This window comes from Poecilia latipinna, unplaced genomic scaffold, assembly GCF_001443285.1.
Source record: "Poecilia latipinna isolate Pla-1442-1.1 unplaced genomic scaffold, P_latipinna-1.0 Scaffold836, whole genome shotgun sequence".
In the NCBI taxonomy this organism is placed as follows: Eukaryota; Metazoa; Chordata; class Actinopteri; order Cyprinodontiformes; family Poeciliidae; genus Poecilia; species Poecilia latipinna.
In genome coordinates, this window is record NW_015113452.1 from 225,137 (window position 1) to 243,710 (window position 18,574).

Below are 18,574 nucleotides of genomic sequence, written 5' to 3' on the forward strand. Positions count from 1 at the left end.
GTGATTTGATTGAATAAAGGAAGGAAAAAAGGGGGGCTGTTGTTGAGTGGAAAAAAAATAGAGGCAGATAGAGAAATAGCAGCGCTGCAAAGTATTTTCAAGGCAGTATTGATGAAAGGCTGTCATTTTAGCCAATTAAATGGATGCAGGAAAGGATAGAGGCTTAATTTTCTACTAACAGGTCACACCTTTGCATACATGTAAAGAAAAAATCAGAATAATACGCCAGTATTCTCCCCGCTCTCCTCCTCCACAGCGGCGTCATGTCTGTGATTAGCGCAGAAGGGAAATCTGAAATAATGCGAGGAGGGAGACCTTTAGAGCAGCCGCTATCCGGCGCCCATCGCCGCTCATCCTAAAGGTTACAGCGCCGCTGCGGCTGCCGGGTCCGGATGCAGACATGAACATACGCAGCATGTTGGAGATGAAACACAAACATCAGTCAAATTGGAGGACAGCGCGGCATGTTGATCTGGAGCTGAAATAAACGCGTGACATGAAGTTCCACAGCAAACTTTCTCTCAATATGCAATTTATTTGCAACTCAGAAATGATAGAAAAATAACAAACAACGTTTCTCGTATTCCGGTAAAACACTTATTCAGGAAACTGTCTGTCTGCATTCAGCCGCTTAATAATGGAAGAAGTTAGAGGCTTGAAATAGCAATTAGTTTTCATAATAGGCACATTATAACATCGATGTGAAGGTTCTGACATAGTACTATAATCATAGGTCACTATAATTAGAGGAATTATTTAAAACATGCTGCAGAGTGTTAACTGCATCGGTTTTATACCCGTCAAATGGATGGATTTGGTTTTAACCGCTCTGCACCATTCAGTCCAGTTATAACAGAATTACTAACCAGTGTGATGATCTTTTTATGACATAATAACAGCAGAGAAATGGTTGTGTAAATATTTTTTCACGTTACAAACAGACTAGTCTGTCCTGATTGGGGGCAGGGATTAAAGAATGCCGGCGTTTTCTTTCTTTATCTCTTCAGTTCGTCTTCATATCAGTAAATTTGTTGTTTTTTTTGGTGAATTTTAAAGTTCAAAACTTCCATTTGGAGAAGCTTGGCCTTTTCCTCATTAAAAGTTTTCATGTTTTTGATTATGATGCTCACACATGCCAACACTCCTCTGGATTTACCAGGTAATTAAGACTGTAATGATTATAACCGTTTGAACACGTTTGGGTGCAGATCTCTGGTTTTATATGGTTTGTATCTTATAACTTATAACTGTTTTCTTTGGTCGAAGCGATTCTAACACGAAGTTCCTGGTAGGAACGCGTGTTTGGATGCAGATCTCTGTTTTCCTTGGTCGAAGCTTTTACTCCTGGCAGGAACACGTGTTAGAATCGTCATTTCCTGTCGTGTCACTTTTACGTACCCACTTACGGCGCACTTCTTCTTATGGTGAAGCTAATTGTTTTTAGCGAGTTTGCTAGTTTTTAGCAAACTTAGCAGTAATTTACTTTTGTAAACTTTCAGCTGGACATAGTTCAACATCTGTGTAAAAGTTTTTGGTTATCTACTATTAAAGAGTTCTTCAAGTAGTTAGACGTTTATTCTCATGCTCTTATTTTGAAGTGGGCGATGAGTGTTTATCCTGCAGTTCCGTTTCCTCTCTATTTTTCCTAATAATTTTATTTCAAACTAGAAAAGCAAAGGAACAAACTAAAACACAGATAGTAGAGAACAAGATATAATGTACATGTACATTATATGTCAAAATTAAATTCAAGGTTTGTAGTATTCCTCCGGCAGATGTAAGTCAAATTGAATTCAGCACTTTAGCATTCGCTTTCATTAAATACCGTGTTGCTGTTTGGGTTGTTGTAGGTTCAGTTCCTGCTTCCTCCTGGGCTCTGAGCCCCAAACTGCTACAGATCGGTGTGTAAATGTGTGAATGTTTGTGAGGGCGAATGGTTGAATGTGACTTTAGTGCTTTGAGTCGTCATAGTGATTGGAAAAGCGCTATATTAGTTCAGTCCATTTACCATTTTACCATAACATGTTAGCATTAGCTTCTGCTAAATGTTGTAGAGCTTCAGCATTAGAGCTTTACAGTTGACATAACTAACCTTTAGTTTGGTGTGTCCACATTGAAAATAGTAAAATCTACAGCAGCTCCTTTAAGCTGCAGGTCATGGGTTGGTGGTGAAATGTAGGTTGAAACACGAGGAAGTGGAAAACATTCTTTGCGACATCAAGTCCTGCCAATTTGTTTAATGTTTACCACTTTTCACACATTCCTTACTGAATAGAGCACGTGAGTTGGGATCAAGACTGGAACTCAGTTTTCTCATGTCATGATTTTTTTTAGTGTATTTTTTTCATGTAATGGTTAAATAATTTTTCTGCCAGTTAAATATCTGACCATTGCTTCCTGACAGTCGGATGATTTAAACAACATTTCAGTAAATGTGGCCAAACTATCAGGTTCAGTTTCAAGCATCCGACATACTGAGGTGAGTGAATATTTTTTAGTGGAGGCAGAATAAACTGGACGTTGTTGCAGTCTGAATCACACATGCTTTGATTTTGAAAGGAAGTTGTGATGTAAGATATTTTCATGGCATTTGTGAATGATGGATTAGCGCTGCCTGCTTCACCCTCTAACAGGAAGTTGTTTCAGTTTTTACGGTGTTGTCGTTGGATTGAATTAGTTGGAGTCCGATCTTTTTGTTTGTTGTGTTAAATGTTTTCTGATTTCCGTGTGTGTGTGTGAGGCCTCCGTCCTTCAACGCGCCCAGACAACACACACTTTCACAGGCGACATCAGAGAGCGCTCATACACATTTAATGTGTTAGTCACAGATCAAATGCAGGCTTTCCCACTTTGTTCCCTCCCCAGAGAGAGAGTGAGTTTATGTGTTATTAACCCCACCGCCGCTGATGCTTGTCTGCCAGCATTAACCCCATTATCCTCTCCTCTCTCCCCCTCTTTTCTCTCCTCTTCTTCCGCTTTTCATCCGCAGTAATAAAGTTCAATGGGAGCAGTTCTGCTCTCTCTCATGCGCTTATTCTTTCCTCGTTTGCCGTCTCCATCCATCTCTCCGCAGTCGGCGGAGGTTAGACAAGCTCGCTCTGCCTCTCCATCCCTCCATCCCTCCATCCCTCCGTCAGCAGGTCCCAGAGGTGCTTTCTGCTTAACAAGGCTGGATATCTGTTTCCTAAAATCAATCGTCTGTCTTAAACGAACATCCCTGACCATCTGCTTCAGGGGCTGATACACACACACACACACACACACACACATACACACACACACACACACACACACACACACACACACACACTTCACTGTGATGCTGCGCTGCAGTTATAATCCCAATATTTGTCGAGGGCCCCCAAGTGCCAATCCTCGGGTCCCAGTTATTTGCCCTGCTGTCTTCTCCGTCTCTGTTGCTTCTCTGTTTGATTAATCTCTAAATCTGTGTGACACATGGACGGGATCCGAGTCTCTGCTAGGGAGGAGTGTGTGTGTGTGTGTGTGTGTGTGTGTGAGTATGTGTAAGAAAAGTGAAATGCACAGCTAATCCCTTTAGCAAGCTGTTAGCGGCTGTATTGAGTTTGGGTGTAAGACTGAACTGAGTTAATCTCACATGTAAGAAACTCTCCTGGGTTGACCTACGACCTCCCAGGTCAGCCAGGCTCGACTTCGAATCAAAGTTTTTATTCAGTTCAAAACTTTATCAGACTTTAGTTCAGGACCACACTAAGAAAATAAGATAAATAAAAGTACGAGAATAAAGTCGTACAAGAAAAAAGTTGAAATATTACGTGAATAAATTTATAGCAGATTTAATCTGTTGGTCTGTTTTCTACACCCTGTTGATCTTCAGCAATTCAGGATGTTTGGTGGCTCAAGCAAGAGTCGCACTACTTCAACATACTTTAACATATTTAAGTAAGAGTAAAAATGTATTTGGTAAAAAGTTCTGAGTACCTGATCAAATTATCAACCAGTTCCTATTTAAAAGTGACATCAGATGGAACAAAATTTAAAGTTAAGTGGAATTTTTGGCATTTTATGGACCAAAATGACAATTTATCTAAGAAACAGAAAACAACAAAAGCAGGCAACAGAAAATGTTTCTAAATCAGTTTCTTTGAATAAAAAAGCTTGTAAAACTTTAACAGAAACTGCAGGTGTGTGTCTGAGTCTGGTGAATTAAAACATGTTTGTTTTTCATTCAGTGGGTAGAAAATCCAGAAATTTTAAGTAAAAGTAAAAATGCAGTGTAGTAAACATATTCCTAAAAGAAATTTTAAAAAAGTTACTCTAGTAAATGTAGTTGAGTAAATGTAACTAGTTACTAGTGAACTCTGCTTGTCTCTGTTCGTCAGTCGGCCAGAAGGGGGCAGCAGAGGGCTGCGTTTCCAGCCTCATTAAAGAGTCAAATTCTAAAATATTTTGATGAATTCATTACGTAGCCTTTAACATGTTAAAAATTAAACGCAATTTAATGCTTCTTAACTTGCATATAAAAGTCCAAAGCCGTAAATTTTCTGTTGTGTTTCTGGCTCAGGCTGAGCTACAGTAGCGCTTTTGAAAGTTAGCGTTGATCGCGTTCGGGTCAAGACAGCGGCATGGTGTTGAGAGTTGACACGTGGCACCGTTTCCTCTTGAAATGAGCCTTTAGCGACGGTGCAGGGACACCTGCTCTGCAGCATCACCTCCAGAATCATCCAGTGTGTTTGTGTGGCGTCTGATCTGCGCAGCTACAAAAATTCAGAGGTGCACAACCAGTCGCCGCGACAACACGGTTCAAACGATAAACCCAGTTTAAAATGGCATCTAAATGCTAAACGTTGCAGCAGCGAAGTCTGTGTCCACATTCCTAACAAAGTTTCATAAACTTCCTGAAACACTGGAAACCTGAATTTGTAGAATAACACTTTGCTCCAATCTGATGGCAGAATAACCAAAATAACAATTAGAGACAATAAATATCTTTATTGTTGAGATCATGTGGCTATTTACTCAGTAATTTAGTAGCAAAAAAGATTTTTGAATGGAATGTTGCTCATTTTTGATTAATTTAAAACTTTTAATCGATACTACTTAATAATGTAAAAATAGAGAAATATCCAAAAGTATGCTAACCCGACCGCCAACCATCAGCATCACATTTCAACCCCCATGTCTCATCAACTCCTTTCCTCTCTGAAGTCTCCATTGTCCTCTACGACCCCCTAACATCCCACCACCTCTACACACACACACACACACACACACACACACACACACCAATTCTCCTTCAGTAATTAAACCAAAGCCACAAGGCGATGCTGTCAGTCAAACACTCTGCGGTCGTTGGATTGTCTGCCTGATTTCAGAACGGCGCCGAGTTGTTCTGCATGTTTTCTGTCCTGCAGAAATAGAATATGAAACATAGAAGTCAAGGAAGAGTAAGGAATGATGTGAACGACAGATAGTTAAAAACCGATTGCCTGATGAAAAGGTTTTATCAAATTTCCACCAGTTCTCTGTGTTCACATCTCACAAAATCTTTTTTGACCCATTTTGTTCCCTCAGCTGGGATTAAGGCACCATGTTCCCACCATCATGCTACGCCTCTGGTTTTCCAATCAAAGTATTGATCCAGCAGGATTTAAAGGTATAAAGGTCAGTAAATTTTCCCCAAGAGGAGACGGAGGTGTTCTCTCTTCCAGCGTGAAAATCGGCCGCTTACGATAAACGTTTTATTCTGGACGATGATCTGTCTCAGAAGTTATCGCGATAACTTATAATATTGTTGTTTTTAGTTAATTTTCACAGAATATAACAGTGGTGGCATAATAATGTAAGAACAGATCATTATTAAAATGCAACCCTGGAACTGGAAGACATTTTAAATCTCAAAAAAACAACAAAAGCATCAAATAAGAATTATGAAGTAAACAAAACTGTCCTTCAAACTCACCAAATGGAAAACTTTTATCATCCAGTGTTTGGTAAAAAGACAGAAAATAGAAAAATCATAAATCATGCAAATGGAAATTATTGAGTTTGTTTTAATTTATCATTTGATTAATTGATTCATTGTTTATTGCGATGGTATGGTGGAGAATCAGGGCCATGCGAATACAAAATAAAATTACGAGACTAAAGTTATATTGTCACAAGAATAAAGTCACATTAATATGAGAATAGTTTTAGTATTACGAGTTGCATTATCAGAATAAAGTCCAAAGAAAACCAGAATAAAGTTGTAACATCATGACTTATTCTCAGAAATATTATTTTAATCTTGTGAGTTTACTCTCATAAAATGTATATGATTTATAATGTGAACTGGTTAAAAAGGTTTTATGATTTTTATGACTTTTATTTTTTTTGTCCTGCTTCTTCATTGCATTCCAACATTTTTTCTTGTTGACTTGAATGTCAACCAGAAGCATGAAAACATTTCTGTTGAGTTCAGGAAAATCTTAATTTTTACATTTTCTTTCTTCATTTTTTATGTTTCTGAAATCATTTTTGCCACTTTTGTTCCGAGAAAAACTTTTTCAAACTCAAATAAAGAATCCTGAAATATTTCTCCTCGTTGAAGTGAAATGAGACTTGTGGTTTGACTGCAGGAGTATGCACTCGTATAAAACGGCTAAAATCACACGCACACACACACACACACACACACACACACACACACACACACACACACACACACACACACTTTGAGAGGTGGAGGGGAGGTGGGGCAGGGATGCAGGGATGGATGGACTGTAGAAAATAAATGCGACAGAAACAGAGAAGGCGTGAAGGAAGGGAAGCGGGTGAAGAGAGGATGGAGGGAGATTGAGGAGGAGGAGGAGGGATAGAGAGCGGTGATGAAGAGGAGGTGGAGGAAGGGAAATGGTAATAAATGGGTTTTAAACTGATTATATTAAGCCGATCCTTTGATCATATTTAAGGCCTTAAAATGGAAATATGTTTTCTCCGACTGGAGAGGGATTGCAGAGAAGAAGGTAGCTCATTAACATTCATTTTTAGAAAAAAATTACATAACGCATTTGAATGTTGCACCATATGATACTTTAAAAAAGTCTTCCAGTGACACGAAACCACATTGTAATTATTTTGCGTCCTAGTTTTAAATCCCTCAAACATTCGGTACTTTACTTTAATTGACCTTTCTGTCCCTGCGGCTCCTCAGCGGCGGCTGGTGAAGCTGAGCCAGTAATGTCTGCTGATCCTCACTGGTAAATATCAATCAGCTGTGTACAAACACCACCAGCCTCTTCATGCTTCAGCTTTCACAAATAACACACGTGTTGAGCTCTGCATATTCTGATACCCTGAAATAAAATCAAGTGTAATTATAGTCCAGCTGTGTGTAATTTCTTCTTTTTTTAATTGAAATTATATATATATATATTTTTATGTAGCCATTCATGCTACAATTTCAATCGCAATCATTCTTCTGTGTGAATGGTTTACGACCCACAAGCACAGGAGAAAATGTAGATGTCACGAAGCTTGACGTCTTTATGCTTTGGTGTTGGTCATTAAACGCTTATTATTCAAACATCTTTGCTCATACACTCATTAGCAACACGTTCAGGTTGATTAAGGCAGTTTTCACATCTGTCAGCCCGGTGGAGTCGGTTTGATTGGGACCAAAATTTCTGTATTTGTTGCATTTTCATCTGCGGTGGTTTCTTTCACATTGCTCTGTGTCAAACAAACCAAACCAATTAGAAAACCTGTTCCCCTCCTGGCCTGTGGGGGTGCTGCACCAAGAACCACTGAAGGAACGACACAAAAAAACTCTGAAGAAAACACTGAACACAACTTTCTTCTTTGCAAAATGTAAACAGAAGAGGAGTGACGTCAGATTTTAGAAGTTGTAGGATTTTGCTTTTGTCTTTGATAAAAAATAAGGAGCCATTTCTCCTGCTAGCGCTAGGCTAACACATTTCTTTTGGTTGTATTTACCCAGAATGCCCTGCACTGCAGTCCACTTCCTGATTTTGGAGCGGCCCCCAGTCCGCTTGACGTTCACATAAGCATTCAAACCACATCAGAGTTCACTTCAACCAAACTGGGAGCGAGGTTTGTAGGACCAGGCTTTGCTTTTTTGATCTGAATCAGAGTTAAATTCACACCTCGCCACACAAAACAGCTTCTAGACAAACAAACAGTTAACATGGACCAAACCTGGCTGGGGTGAATGGACCCTAAAAGATAAGAAACAAACCAGTTTGATCTCTGTAATCAAACTTCCATCTTCTATATGTATTAAATACATGCTTAATGCACTAAAAGCAATAAACATGCTTCTGTCCACCATTTAATGCCGCGTTCACCTTCTATGAATATTTACCATATTTTCATCTTTGCATGCATGTTGTCAGCTGTTTTAGTTAATCATTTTCATTGAGTTACGTTTTTTTTTCTAACTCATTAAAACCACTGAGAAAAATATTACCAATCTGTTTATTTCTACATTTCCATGCACCCCTAAACCTTCATAATTACAGCCTTCATCTGGACTTTTCTGCCATCACATGGTATTTTACACAGTTGATGTTTGCTCACCTGCCCACTGCTTTGAAAACATTAAAACACTTTGCTGCATTGACTGTCAGCTGCACTCTCCTCTGGCTGCATTCGTCCTTAGCATTACTTCATTGTTTGCTCTCTATTGTTCTGTTAAAGCTGTTCTCCTGGCAAATCAAATATCAGCTTTCCTAATGTGTTCCTGTGAATATTGACCTGTTAGCTTACGAGCCCGTATCATGTTGCATATGTAGACTTTGTTTCACTCAAACAAAATCTGGAACGCAATAGGAACCGAAAATGACAGTGAAGTTTTAGCAATAAATCAGTTATTTAGAGGTTTACAGTTTTCAACATGTTGATGATTACGATGAAGTTTTTCAGCTGTTCTCATCAGGAATGTAATGCAGTTTCTACGTCCGCTTGGATAAAAGGTCCAATCTACTTTTTAAAATCATTTTTGGATGCAAACTTGATGCAAATCCATTTGTAATCATTGATCACATGGGAAACAAATGTCGCTCTATGTATATTTTCTCTACATGCTTTCTACAGCACGTTTGTTTTTCATCCTAATATTTAGTCTCTCACTTCTCCTTCCCATTTCCTCATCAATGAGTGTGTGTGTGTTTGTGTACGTGAGTGTGTGCAGGTGATTACAGTCTGAAGGCTCCCCTACTTACCTTGGTGTGAACAATAGAGAGCCATGAATAGAAGCGCCTCACGTGGTTTACCATAATGGCCTTGCAGGACCAGACATTTACTCTCTGTGACTGTGTGTGTGTGTGTGTGTGTGTGTGTGTGTGTGTGTGTTACACACTCAAAGGGACAATCTGTGTGTCTGTTTGCTGTATAATTAGAGACATAATCTTACTATCTGCATGGTTTCATTCACTAGAGTAGGAGAAAGATACGATATATAAGGTATAAGTTATAAGGAATATTTTCTTAAATCAGTTCTAGTGACACCATGGAGACATGATGTGATGAAACTTGGGTTATAATAATGTGTAATTGAATTATAATGGGATTTTGTACCATCAAGCTAAAAGAAAATGTTTAAGGATCTCCAGAAATCTTTTAGTTCTATCATATCATCTCACCACATCTTATACTAAACCAACCAACCAAACTACCTACCAACCAATGTACCAACCTACCAATCTATCCATAAACAACCACTTAGTTCACCACAAACTAATAATTCTCCCAGGATTTTGATTGTTTTTGTTTAAAATCAACATTTGTAATATTTCCTCATTAAAACTTTTCCTAATTCTATTTATAAAAAATGAGGAAAAGGTAACAAGCAGACATCTAGTAACTTTATTACCCTTAGTTGCTATAAAAATGCTGCCTGTTAAATACGACTTAAAGAAATTTGACTTTCTAATTTAACGACCTGAAATTGGGCCTCTGTCTCTTTAAAACCTCCTGCCCTTTCTGAAGCTTTGCCTCCAGGAAGTCATCCCAACATGGCTCCATCTGTTAACCCTTTAACAACGTTTTTACCAGCGTTGCTCTGAGCAGCAGCTCCTATAACGAGCTCAGCAGCTCCACCAGCTGTTTGCTAATTGCTGCTGGCTAGTCTGAAGGGTGGAAGTTCAAAAACTTGGAAACTGCAGCTCTGAGGCGGAGATGCGCCTCGAAGGCGGAGCTAGGTCCACCCAGGCGTTTTGAACAGCTGAATGGTTGCCATGGAGATTAAAGGATTTCTCAAACATGCATGAAAGAATAAAAGGAAAACTCCAGGTTTGTTTTTGATGAGGGGATAACATTGTAACATGTAAAGCTTAAAAAAGTAAATTTTCCCTTGCACTGCCCCTTTAATGAAGGATGTAAATCTTGTCTTGACCATATTAGAAGAAACTGACTCTTACTTAGTGAATGTAAGTCTTTGTATAAATCATCTATTTGGTGATTAACTTCCTCCACCAGTTAAGATAAGTGTACAACCCGCAGTGTGAGATGGAGATAAGGCCGACCGTCCCAGTGGACTTTCCCCTCCAGATTTCTGTCCTCTTGGTCTCCGTCGCTTCGTTCGCTTCCTCTTTGTCTGGAAGGGATTACAAAGGGGGATTCGCTCAAAGTGGGAGATGCAGACGGGGGGAAGAGTTGGTATCTTTCAGCCAAGTGTTTAACAGACAGTTAATGTACAGAGGGATAATACCACATGTCCACAGACGGCCTCTTTATGTCCACTGTGTTCTTACCAGCTTGTCTGCAGCTTGGCAGTGTTTACACTCTAATAACAAGTGGCGTCTTTCAGGGACTTTCGGTTTATTCACCATTCGAGCACCAGTCCGGCTTTAGCCTAATCTCCTCCTCCACCACAGCTTGCCATCCCCATACAAAACATAAGATTTCAATTTTTTCACTGTAATTGCTTGGTTTTTAATTCCACGCAGCCCATCAAGCCAAGATTTGAGTTTTGGCCAGGTTTTTTGGGGGGAGAAAGTGGGGGGATGGGACCCATCCGGGGACCGTCGGGCTGTGAAGATCCTGGGCCGTTTAAGACGCAGATTTTTGGAGGCCTGGATATGAAACTGGCTGGAAGCGGAGTAGTTTTAAAGTGGTCTGTGTGGCGACGATAAAAAGTGGGAAATTAAAACGTCTTAGCTTTAGAAGCGCTGTGGATGAAGCCGGGCCATCCTCCGTTGTGGCCACTCAGATTGCAGGCATAATCTTTTGTGAGGCCTGCTGGGGCCGAGATGGAGAGTTGGAAGTGGGAGAAAAATACCCGGCTTGTGCATGACGTAAACGCTGCTCCTATTGTTGGGCTGCTGTGTGGCCATGCAGCAGAAAACTGAATGTTGGTACTACAGATACTGTATTTTTTTAATTTTGATCATTTATAGTCCAATTACCAGCAGTTATTACAACAAGCACTGATTTTATTCATGCTACGTAGAGGAGGCAAAAAGTGTTTGAAACACTTTGGATTCATTCTGAAAGTGTAAATGTGAAGCAAATAATACAATCATGCAAGATTCAGGTTGCATAAACCTGCAAAATGTTCAAACCACCTTTTGATTCAGTATTCTTTGGTACAATTTGTAGGAACTCTACCCACATCTGTACTTAAGAGTAGCTCTACTTCAACATATTTTTACTCAAATAAAGTAAAAAGTAGCCATTGAAGAAATTACCCAAGTAAAAATAAAAAAAGCATTTGGTAAAAAGTTGACTCAAGTATTGAGTAAATGATCAAATTATCATTTAATATTTAAAATTACATCATCAGACGGATCAAAATATAAAGTTAAGTGGAAATTTTGGTATTTTGAGGAGAAAAATGACAATAATTCATTTAAGTAACAAAAAATAACAAAACCATGCAAAAGAAAAATGTTTCCAGATCAGTTTCTTTCAATAAAAACTCATGAAACGGAAACAGAAACTGCAGGGGTGTCTGTCTGGTGGAGTTTTAGTCAAAACATGTTTGTTTTTCATTCAGTGAGAAGAAAATCCAGAAATTTATTCAAGAATAGAAATACTTCTTAATAAAATTACCCAAGTAAAAGTAAACAGTACAGCGTAGTAAAAATACTTCTAGAAGTACATTTTTTCCAAAAAGTTACTCAAGTAAATTTACCTGAGTAAATGTAACTAGTTGCTATGGGTTAATGTGTTCATGGTTAGTTTTCATCCATTCATAGTGGTTTTGTGTGTTGGGCAGAAGGTTTAGCTTCGATCTCACCTGAGTTTGGGTCAACCGTTTATTCATGCGCAGAACTAAAAGACATTGTGTCAACAGATTCTCCCACCTGAGCGGTGGATCTCTGCAGTTCCTCTGGAGTTTTAATGGAAACCTGTTATGCAAAATTAACCTGTTTTATATGTTTTTGTACTTCCATTTTGGTTTCTGCTGCTTCTAAAAACAGTCCATGTGCTTAAAAAACCCACTCAGCTGTTTTTTGTCAGTAAGTTAATGTTTTCTGAAAAATGAGCCGTTTCAAAAATGTTGAATCACAATCAACTGAGCTCCACCTCATTTGGACAGCTGGTTTTACTGCTGCATGCGCTGTACAATGGCTGCTGGAAAACATGAGAGTTTTGTTGCTGATTTTGCATTCAGAAACTATTCTTACTGGTTGTGCAGGAGGCTCCACTTCTGCTTTTCAAGGATGGACGGTTGTATCATTACGCATCTGTTTGCAGACATTTTCATGTGTGACTAAGTGTTGAGTTAGGGGCGTGGCCAGCAGCAGCTTGTTTGGATTTAAAGAGACAAGACGCCCTTACACTGAATGCAGCACTTTTTAATGTACTAAGGGACGAGGTGGGATATATCAGAAGACTAAATTAGTCTACTGGAGCTGTTGTCAGTAATCAATAAAAACAATGCAAAAGAATAACGGCTTTCAATACCATGTATTTTAAAAAGAAAATTAAAGTGAAGACCACAAGACCAAACGTACATAAAACCCAAAATAATAATACAGAATAAATATACACAGTTCTGCAGCAGATCTTCCATACATTTGTGCACAACAGTCTTAAATTTCCCCACCGGTCAGCACAGTGTCTGGCCAACACACATTCGAAAAGTCCATAGTTGAATATCCAGATATTTGAGATGAGAATATCCAAACGCAAGTTGTTTCAGATGAAGAGATGAATAGTGGATTGTGTGTCTGTATGGATGGAGGGGAAATGATACAGAGCATAAGGCTCCTACCAGGCCAGTATGGAGTGGATCTCAGGTTCTGCAGGCCCAGCCAGTTCTCAGAAGCTCGCCATCCCTAAAAAGGGTCACCTGGCCTGTATTAAAATAAACAGGACCAGTAAATTACCAGCCTGCTAGTTAACTAGAGTTACATACAGAAATAAATGCAATTATATCCAAAATCTAATATTTCAGACTAAATAAAGGTAACATTTATCTCACCATCTTAAATACATGTTGAATTTAAGAAGTTAGATCCTATGACAACTGATGATCAACAGTTAGCATTGGCTACCACCACCAACATGCTAAACAAAACAACATTGTGTTCACTACTCACCAATCCCATGTATAGTCCAGTGCCTGACAGCTTCATGGCTCCAGGCTCACTGGATGTTCAGATCTTCAGGATTTTTATATGGTAAGTTTCAAAGAGAGGAACTGATTGTTTGGAAGCACCAACCTGCAGCTCCTTTGTCTCCAGCTCTCCCCTCACACCTGACTGGGGAAGCTGAGCAGGTCTGAATATCTACAGGTGCTTTGATTGGCTGAGTGCACTGTGTGACTGACTGTCACTCTAACCAATGAGCAGCAAAGTCGGGACTAAGGCCAGTTTTTACTGGGCTACAGGTAGATTTTCAAACGGACGGCCAGAAGCTTTTTCTGTGGTGTGGAAATGTTTGTGACCCTGATTCAGGTGATTAATCACAGATAATTTGATGCAGCCTTAATATTTGATTTTGATGTGTTCCAGTTGGTTCTTGCCTCCAGAATAACTTTACTGCCAGGCTCTGTGTAAGAATGTCTGACTCACCTTTGCAAACATTATCAGCATCAAGCCAAGTGAAGAGATTGTTCAAGTAGAATCTGCCAGTATTGAGTTGATTTAAAACAATGTGGATATAATGCACATTCACGCCGCGTCTTCCTCATCTCCTCCACTGTACAAACACCACCATCATCCTCAAGTGGACCAAAAAAAGGCTTTGATTTCCTTTTTAATTTGGCTTCTGCTGGATGCCGGGCCGGCTTCCAGAATCCTGTCTCTCACACCATCTCTCCTCTTGTCTCTTGCACACCTGTTAGCAAACCACAGATGTGCACTTGCGGTGCAGTTTCTGTGTTCGAACAACGGCTCCATCTCCATCATCAAACCCAGGATGAGCTAAAACAATCAGGCAGCATTTATACGCAGAGCAGGCCAGCTGCACTGCCCATTACCTCCATTCACTCTCAAACACACTCACACTCTTTTGTAGCTGACAGACGCACAATGGGAGTGGATATGAATAAACTGAATATGACCACTAGAGAGTTGTTATTCTTCATTTCATGACACTCATTAAGGTTTGTGCGTTTATCGTCTGCTGAACATCATTAAGCTGCTTTGATCACACCTTAACAAATGACGCGGTGGCCTCAAACAAAAGTGGGATTTATAACAGCCGTAGAATCTGTTATGTGCTGCTTTACAGCAAGATTTATAGCTAATGAGACTCATGAGTGCTGATTGTTTGGTGGCCATACCTCCACTGCCGCACCGCTTCGTCCTTTTATACGATGTGAGAAATGTTGCAACACAGAAAATGAGAAAATGTAAAGCCATCGCTGCAAAAACACAAAACATTATCCAGTATTTTTGGTCTAGTTTCTAATGCAAATATCTTAGAACATTTGAAATAAGAAAAAAATAACTTACAAGTAACTTTTTAGCAAGATACAGGAGCTTGCTTTAAGTAAATAATTATTTGATTTCACTTCTAACATGGGAAAAATGTTTTTTGTAAGTGAAATAATCTGCTAGTGGAACTAGATTATTTACTGAAATCAAGCTCCTGTTGACCCTTTGGAGCTACAGATTTATGTCTTTAAATCATTCAAAACTTGTTTTTGTCAGTTTATTCATGGCTTCTTCTTGTTGTAGTCGAGCTGATTTGTCTGTGAACGTAACTGGTTGGACGGCGGGATTTACAGAAACTGGAAACGGCTGGCTTAGAAACCGACCCGAACCTCCTGATGTGTTGATCAAATTACCGACTTCGTCTGAATTCACACCACATGGTTTATGTCATAAACAGCGTTTCCCGTTAAACCGGAGCAACATTAAAAAGACCAGATGCTAACCAGCTTACCAGTGTTTTCCATACATGCGCCATTGTCTCCATGGTTACCAATGGTTAAACGTACCTTCTCCATAATGCAATATTTGATGTCTTTCTAATCATTCTTATAAAGTATATGAATCTCCTTACCTAGTAAAAAGCGTTCACATTAAACCCTCCATTAAACCGAGGGCTGCCAGTCATTATGATTGACGGCTGCTGTCCTTCGCCGCTGCATGTTTCCTCGTTAAGTTATACAATAAAATGACAAGTTTGGTTTGCATTGTTGTCTGTTTGTGCTGCCGACTGCACAGCAACCTGTGATCCTTTTTAAAGTGAAATCAACTAAATAAAGGTGATATTAGGACACAGATGTCTGTTTTCAGACCGGCTTTAAAGGAGCGCGGTGGTCGTTTTGATGTCCGTCATGGCGGAGTGGGCGGGGTTCAGGAGAGTGTGACGTCATGTTTTATCCATTATAATATGTTTTTTTCTGTTATCCCTTCCACTTTTCTGTCATCTCATCTTTGCCTTCGTAGCACATCAGTAATTTTTCAATGAGAAGTCGATCCTGCTGTGTCACGCTATCAAGGTGAAATTTAAGGAGTTTCTTCAGTGTTTATATTTGTAAATAGAACCGCATAAAATGCATTTTTTATCCCACAACAGACTCATTTGGACCGTTTCTCTTTCCCATTCTGGTATCCCTCCGCCATATTTATTTCTGTATCAACTGGCTTTGCTTAGGGATTATCAGTGGTGCCCTCTGCTGGATGCATATGTGCTATAAAAAGCTGAATGGTTTTCTGGGTGGTTCTCCTATCTAAAACTAAATGACTGTTGGGTTTGTCATCTTTCCTGCCTCGGGTTTTGGTCCTACTGAGGCATTTTAAGGATGCCTGGTGGCCAGCAGGTATGATTTGGTTTATTATTGCCAGTTATTGCTTAAAATCTGCCTGCTGATGAATATAAATCAGTCCCAGTGGTTTGTAGATGTGGCCTGTCTACTTCATCACTCTCCTGATGCCTGTGACCTTTGATACGCAGATGACCTTCAGGTCTGAAGGGTTAATAAACTATCTGTAACACCAAACAGAGGTTTTGCTTCCGGGATGTTTTTCTTTTCATTTCATTTTTTTCCTCCGTCATTGGACTCTTTCATCCCCCTTTATCCCTGCTCAGCCCACCCCTGTTTCACAGTGGAAGTGTGTGTGTGTGTGTGTGTGTGTGTGTGTGTGTGTGTGTGTGTGTGTGTGTGTGCCTGTTGTGTATCATTCGTCATGCGGTGCGGAGCCATGGTGAAACTATCAGTGTTATCTGCTAACTTTACCACCTGTGTTAAATTGAAGGCAGTGATGTGGAAGAGGCGTCTACCCTCCTTTTCTCTGATGCTATTGCTCCCTCTCTCCATTTCCATTCCTTCCCACTTCCACCCCCTTCCTCTTTTTGTCTACTTCTCTCATCCCATCAGAAACGTTGCTGCTCTCTCTTACATCCCCTCTCTACCAACCTCTTATTAAAGTGTGCAGAAGAAGCCAGAGAGTTAAGGGGTTTTAGTTGAAAGGACTCTGTGAGGTTTGTGTGTTTGCGTTTCAGTTATATTTGTGGCCACTATGGAAACACTGAAGCCTAACTGTAATTTCAACCTGGTTTCAACTGTTTGCTTTCTGAAGAAGTTATGGCTTATTCTCACTCTTTGTGTTGCATAAATCAGGTTCTTGTTCCACAAAACCGTTTAGATTTTCACGTTTAAAGATGTCATAAATGTCATTTTATTGGGAATTCAATTCAAAGGTAGAAATAAAAATGATTCATGGTGTACAAAAGTTAAAAGTTTGAAAATGTATTTTGCTGTTGGAAAAAAAAGTACAAATTCCATTAATTTTATTTTTATGTTAGGTATAATAGAAAGATGTCAGATCATCATAAACTTATTGAAAAGTTCAACAAATCCTCAGAGTTGTAGATGGCTAACGACCAGCCTGGTGCAAACTGACTGTTTAAGCTGAATTTATTCAGTAAAATCAACTGAACTGAAGATCCTCAGAGTGGAGGAAAGAGATTTAGTTTCACAGGAGGGCAGAGCATCCAGAACTCAGGAGAGAGCAGAAATACTTCAACATGTTTTTACTGCAATAAAAGTAAAAAGTCCAAGAAATTACTCAAGAGTAGAAAAGTATTTAGGGAAAGTCGACTAAAGTTCTGAGTAACTGGTCAAATTATCAATCATTTGATATTTAAAAAATAAATCATCATTTAATACAAAGTCAAATTGGAAATTTTGGTATTTTAAGAACCAAAATGATGACAATTAATGAAGTAACAAAAATAACAAAATCAGGCAAAATCAAATGTTTCCACATGAGTTTCTGTCAATAAAAAAACTGTAAACTTTAACAGAAACTGCAGGCGTGTTTCTGGGTCTGGTGAATCTTTGGTTAAAACATGTTTTTCATTCAGTGGGTAGAAAATCCAGAAATTTACTCAAGTCAGAGAAGAAATACTTTATAATAAAATTACTCAAATAGAAGTAAAATTACTGCTAAAAGTACATTTTGTCAAGTAAACTGAGTTACTATCATCTCTGTTTCCTTCCAGTGATGTAACGTCTTCATGCTGCAGGTAAACGATTCACTGCTAATAACACCGTCACAAAAACTCACATCAGAAAGGGTTATTAGAAATGATCAATATTAAATTCTCAACCAAAACTGGATGATTTAAATTGTTGTTTTGTGTTGGCTAGAAGTTTCAGACGTCTCCGCTCTGATTAGCAGCAGAGTCCCAGGAGTTTTCTGCATGTCGCTGCACAGAGCAGAAAGACGTGGTGGTTCCTGTTTGTGTTGCTGTGGTAAAGCATGTGGTAAACCCTCACTTCATTTCCTTATGACTGAGACACTCCCCTCTGGCAGTGTGTGAAAACCACAACACACACACACACACACACACACACACATACACACACACACACACACACACACACACACACACACACACACACACACACACACACACACACACAAACACACACACACACACACACACACACACACACACACAGAAACACACACACACACACACAGAAACACACACACACACACACACACACACACACACACACACACACACACACACAGAAACACACACACACACACACACACACACACACACACACACAAACACACATACAGAAACTCAGACACACACACACACTCACACACACACACGCACACACACACACACACACACACACACACACACACACACACACACACACACACAC

The 18,574-nt window shown here is 39.4% G+C and overlaps 1 long non-coding RNA gene across 1 annotated transcript; it reads left to right on the forward strand.

The window, feature by feature from the left end:
- Window positions 1-4,098: 4,098 nt before the first annotated feature.
- On the forward strand, window positions 4,099-12,044 carry LOC106956643 (uncharacterized). Its single transcript, XR_001426806.1, has 2 exons — window positions 4,099-4,165; window positions 11,927-12,044. It is a non-coding gene; the product is annotated as an uncharacterized LOC106956643 (long non-coding RNA).
- Window positions 12,045-18,574: the final 6,530 nt, after the last annotated feature.